Genomic DNA, 6347 nt, shown 5'->3' with positions numbered 1-6347 from the left:
TGAGCGTTTTTTTAGGTTCAGGAGTCTAGGTAGTATAAATATATGTAATGGCTATCTATAGCCTTAATTTATTATGTTATTTTGACCAGTTATCAATGAAAAACACTTTTAAGAGTGGTTTTCTTTTCTATCCACATTAAATCCTTGATATATTTGCCGATAGTTAAGAGTAGTAATTACTAACGTTCCTACTCTGCTAGTTAACGCGCTTTGAACGAATTTTTTTGTTGTTTAGCCCACAAGATCTCCATCAACAATTAAATAATTGATGCAGTGCAACTTGACTTTGATATCAATTAATGCAGGGTGTAGTGATTAGTTTGCCAAGACAAACAAGATAAGAATCACAACTCTTCTTAAAACTAATACTCAATCAAGGATTTAATGTGGATAGAAAAGAAAACCACTCTTAAAAGTGTTTTTCATTGATCATTGGTCAAAATAACATAATAAATTAAGGCAATAGATAGCCATTACATATATTTATACTACCTAGACTCCTGAACCTAAGAAAACGCTCAAATAAAAGTTTGTTTACAAAAATTTATTAGAGCTTGTCTGAACGTGTAAGAGGCTCTTTCGAACCTAACTATGGTTTCCTCGTATTCTTACATGAATTGTCAATTCACACAGCAGCTCGTTCTAACCCAACTTTAAACGAGTGCATCTATGAATAACTCATTCGAACCCAACTTCATATGAGTTATTGAACGAGCTATTTTGTCAACTCGTTTTAAAGCTTGTTCAAACATAAACAACATACGAGCAATTTTGTACGGCTTTTCAATTTTCTTTTTACGATCTATTTTAACTCAGTAAACATTTGAATTAGAAAAATTTAATGAAATATGACTTTGTAACCCTCTAAATGAGCTTTCCAACGACATTAATTATGTCCCCATATGATGTTAAAATTGCTATATATGTCCCTTTTGTTAAAGCAAATATGATTGAAAATTGTCCTCTATCAACAACCTTCATTATTCGACCTATGGCCCACGAAGGAATGTGGGTCAAACACGGTTGAGGATATTCTCCTATCCATTTTGGATTGGAGAATATCCAATTAATAATTAGGATCTCTCTAAGGTCATAAATGAAACATATGTCCCATTGATAGAAATAATAATAAAATATTACATATATTTTAAATTTAATTAAAAAAATAATAATAAGAAGTTTTAAAAAATAATAAAATATTAAGGGGTGGTCGGACCACCCCAGTTGGGCTTGGGGTGGCCCAGCCACCACCTGGGGTGTTTCGGCTACCCTAAATTTATTTATTTATTTTTTCAATCTTTATTTATAATTTTTATTAATTGGGTTGAAAATTTTTGAGTTAAGTTGAAATTTTTTGAGTTGAGTTGAATTGAGTTTAAAAAGTTGCCAAACTCGTCTCAAAGCGTGAAATTTCATTCCACGACCACACTTTTAATGAAATGGACGTCACTAGCTCAAATTCCTCCCTCCTCATACGCATTATCAAAAAAAAAAAAAAAATTGCCAAACCTTGAATTTAGAAAAAATTTGAGATTGAGTTGGAAAACGGTTTTCCCAAACAAGGGCCATCTTAAAAAAAAAGAAATATGGATTGAAAGGATTCAAAGAGGCCTGTAGAGAAAAAACATTTATCCAAAAGATTTATTCACTACTACTACATAAAGCACTACATTACATAAACAACCACATATGCCTTTAAAAGCATTATGCTAACTACATGAATTATTTAAAAAACACAAAGAAGTCAAAGGATAGGCCTTAACAAGTAGACAAAAGATAAAGTCACTACTTTTTTTAATTTCTTCTAGTGGTTTCCCGGTGACCGAGGGTGACAGCCCGCACAATGAGTGCTTGCTGCTCCTCCTGCAGCACTTGCAGCCTCCTCTGCTTTTCCCTTATGTTCTCTTCGGCAGCCCTAATGCGGTTTTGTGCCTCTGCAGGAGTTCTTGCTCTAACATTTCTCAAAAAGAGGTTTAGCACTCTACGACGCTCTTGGATTTCATTTTGGAGTTGCCTAATTTCGGCAGCAATTGCAAAAAGCCTGTTTGTAACAGCCATAGCCATACGTGCTATTACTCAATTTCTTTGATTTGAATTTGATCTTTGAAAAGTGAACTTCAAAATTTGAGAAAACTGCAAAGAATGAGAGCGTAAATTAATGTTTTAATTTAGTACTAGGAATCTTTTGTTGTAATAGAAACGCCATGATCGAGTGAACTCTAATGCCCTTCTGTTTGATCGAGCAAAAAAATTACTAAGAATTTGTATCCAAACCCAAGACCCTAATAACCTAGTAATAACTATTGCCTTTTCCTAGTTTATTCATGGAAAAAGCTTGCACACATAATCTTAAATTCGTTATTATTTCTATTTTCTTTTTGGGTAACGGGTTCGATCAAATCATTGGCTCTTGAGAGGGGCATATACTCTGAGGGTCAATTTGCAATTGCGGTTTTAATAAGTGCGATTTTAAAAATTGTGTTTTTTAAATAGCTACTTTTTAAAATTGCAAAAGTATTTGGTAAAACATGTTAAAAAGTATTTTTTTTAATCAAATATTTATGATGTAAAATCGTGATTTTGGTTTAAATTCGAGATTTTTCAAATAAGCATCTCCTAATCTGCTTATAAGAAATCGCATATTTTTTTTTTCTTCCTATTTTTGATTAAGTGTTTTTTAAATTGCAATGCAAAACACCTTACGTTTTGAGATATCTTTTAAAAATGCAGATTATTCTTGTGAAATTACAATCTCAAACACATCCTAACGAACCTAACACCCTCTTTACCTCGTACTGAAAATATGACTATGAAAGACCCATCTTTTATATTAAATCCATGCAATAGTTATATATAGTTAATTAATTGACAACCAATGCAAAACCAAAACATGATATACTTAGAACAAAAAAATTAAATTCTTTCTTTAAAGGAATCAATTATAAATTTAAACAAAAATTGAATGTTGCAGAAATTGAAACTTAACAATTTAAATTATATATCAAGATGAACAATCTTTTCCTTTAAATTGGGTTGGAAAAAATTCCTTCAAGTCAATCTATTAAACTTACATGTGTCTAAAATGCCTATAATTTTTACATGTATTCTAACACAGTCGAAATAAAAACTTTGTCGTATCATGATATCCATGATCAAAAATTCAAATTATATAAAACATCCGATAAAAATAGAACAAAATCTTACTGATAAACAGAAAGCTGCTCTCTATGCTTAATTAGTTGAACAATTGACAGTAAGTGTAGGAGATTCATGTATGCTAAGGGCCAGTGGCATTTATATATATATATATATATATAATAGACTTAAAAAGGTTTAATTAGATTGACGCAACCTAACGCCACTACTTGTACGAATTAACTTTATACTTTTACGTGCATGGGTAGGGTCACGTCATGACTTTTTATAGATTTTGTGGGGTGGATTTGTTTGATAAACGATTTTGTTTTGGTTTTAGTTCGATATTGTAGCAAAAATTGATTGATGAGAAAAAAAAAAGTATGAATATATATATATATATTTTTTTAAGTGAGAAAGTAAGAATATTTGATATGGAAAAATGAAAAAAAAAATTATTTTAAAGTGATTTTTTAATTTGAATAATAATAAAAAGTTATTGATGTAATGTAAAAATAAAATAATATTAAAAAAATAAAAAAGTGAGATTTTTGTACTTTTGTCTTTGTCTTTGCCAACCGTTTACCACGGTGCAGTATTGTTCTTATAAAGCAATATCATGAAAGGTCTTAACACTTTTCGCCAATTTTTCTCCAAATTACCAAATGGGCCCCAATCAAAAGCAAGCTCATGAAGAAGAATAGTCAAGCTGAATGCAATGAAAATAATATATGCATAAACTGTTTAATTAGTCCAAGTAAATTACTTAACCCAAGTAATTAAATCAAAATTTTAGCTTGTAATCACATCACTTTCATTTTCGTTTTCCAGAATTGATTATAGAATATTGAAAGTTATGCTGTAATTAATGTCAAAAAAAAAAAAAAAAAAAAAGTCTTGAAACAAGTAGTATCATATATGGTGGATGTTATTAGTTCTAATATTTGTCATTTGTCGTGAGGCATGCATTATAGCGTCGACAGCTCAGGTTAAACCCCGAACATTCAAGTCGGTAGGGACAGGTAGTAGCTAGAGATGATCTCTTTCATCCTGGTTACGTACGTACTATGCATGATGTGATCAATCAGGGTACATGAGATCATCCCGTCCACGTAATTATGATGATGATTTCAGAATGAGATCATCCCGTTAAATATCTTAGAAAAAAAAGTCAAAACCAACCACATCCACTCGACTGAAGCAATTACAAAGATGCTTTCTTCTAGACGTCGGCGCAGGTCGTGTGGAGGGTGTACTTGTCGCACCTTTCGACATCGGCGTGGGCCTAGCTAACATTCAGTCGAATGATCATATGCATATGCATACCCTTTTTTAAGGTTTCGTGAATCAATGATTACAACACTCAACGTACGGGCTTATGTAGTAAAGTTTTTTCTTTAAAAATAAATAAATTCGTCTTTAATTTCTTACCTACCCTGCAGCTTGATTTATAATTAAAGAGAAATGCTACGGTTGTTTTAGTGTTTTCATTGTTTTACGTAAATATAATTTTTTATTTTTAAAAAAAATACACCAATCTCTTTTAAAAAAGAAAGAAAGTAATATTCACTTAGAATCTAACAAACTCCTCGTAATTAAACTTGCCTACTCCAATGAGTGTACGTGGTTGGTGAAAATGAGGAATTTGCTTATATGCTATAATGTAATAAAAAGACTACTTTTGGCCCATAAAAGTTTTAAGTAACAAAAGATCACATGCTCTATCGGTGGGTGGGGCTACAGCAACTACGAATAAGGCCTATAATTTCTTACCACCTAGGACTTAATTTTATAGGCAAAAAATAGTCATTTTATTACACTATACCATTTCTCAATTAAAAAAGGTGTTTGGCTCCCTGTTGCACCTACGTTCGCCGACTTGCATGCATGGCTTCATAGAATTTGAGTCGACATGGTTGCACTTGCATCACTCGAACACTCAATCAAACAAGAGTAAAAGAAATCTAGCTTTATTAATTGTACGTAAAAAAAAAAATAAAAAAATTAAAATAAAAAATAAATAAATAAAAAAAAAGGAATAACACCTGAATCCATAACACCCGGGATAAATAAAAGACCAATGATTTGAGGAATTTGGTGGGCCTTTGGTAGCCAAGGCCCACTAAAGGTGAGGCAAAGGCTACCTCTATTGGGCACCACTCTTGGGCCAGATTGGGTCGAATGATGGGGTTGGGTTGGGTCGTGCACATGTGAGCGCATGAGACATGAATGTTGGAGACAGAGCGTAGGGACGTGGAGAGTGTGAGCACGCGCAGTCAGCAGGTGATGGCGCGTGCATGATTGTGCTGTCAGAACCTTCAAACTCTTCGTATGTCTCTCAACTTTGAATTGATGTGATCAGAAAACAATGGTTAAACGGCTTTGAGGAACACCAGGAAGGATTCACTGCCGTGAATTTAAATACATACTACAAAACATATATATAAATTTCAGATTGGATTAGTTAATATTGAAGTTATTTTTTAATTAACTCAAATGATAAAATCTCAACGGATTTAGGAGAAAAAAAAAATTATTTAGCTCAATGATAAATTTGGGTACTTCTCATTTCAAAATAAAATAAAATGGACAAAACTCTTGAATATTTTAATTGGAGTTATTATTTTTTTATTATTTTTTACAACATAGGTGGCAACAAAACCATATGTACCAGGCCACATCATCTGGTATACTGATTTGACTTTAAGATGCTGCATTACGGACATGTGTTACTATTTTATAAGTACTGACGTAGAGATCCGTTAAATATTTAGATAGAATCTGAACGAAAGTACCAAGCGAATTTTTTTTAATAATTACATGTACCAGTTGTAATACTTTTTAAAACCAAATTGTATATTTGACTTTGGTTCTAACCACAAGTACTAAAATGGCATTTAACCTTAAAAAAAAAAAACCCTAAAAAAACAAAAATAAAAACAAAAACAAAGAGGTTAAGACTCAAAGCTATAAATTTTAAATTTTAAATTAAATGACGTCTTAACATATTATATTATGAGCAAACTAAAAGACATGCGAACCTCCCTACAGAGGAGAATAGGGGCAAAAAGGATTGTTACAGGCGACGGTTAGGAGATTTCAAACGGCATTAGGAGTTTGTTTAAAATATTTTGAATTATTGATTAGGTTTTGAGTGGGATCCATGAATTGACAAAAACAATTTCGTAATGATTGATGACATGCCAGATTTT

This window comes from Corylus avellana, chromosome ca3, assembly GCF_901000735.1.
Source record: "Corylus avellana chromosome ca3, CavTom2PMs-1.0".
NCBI lineage: Eukaryota > Viridiplantae > Streptophyta > Magnoliopsida > Fagales > Betulaceae > Corylus > Corylus avellana.
This window is presented reverse-complemented; position numbering follows the sequence as displayed.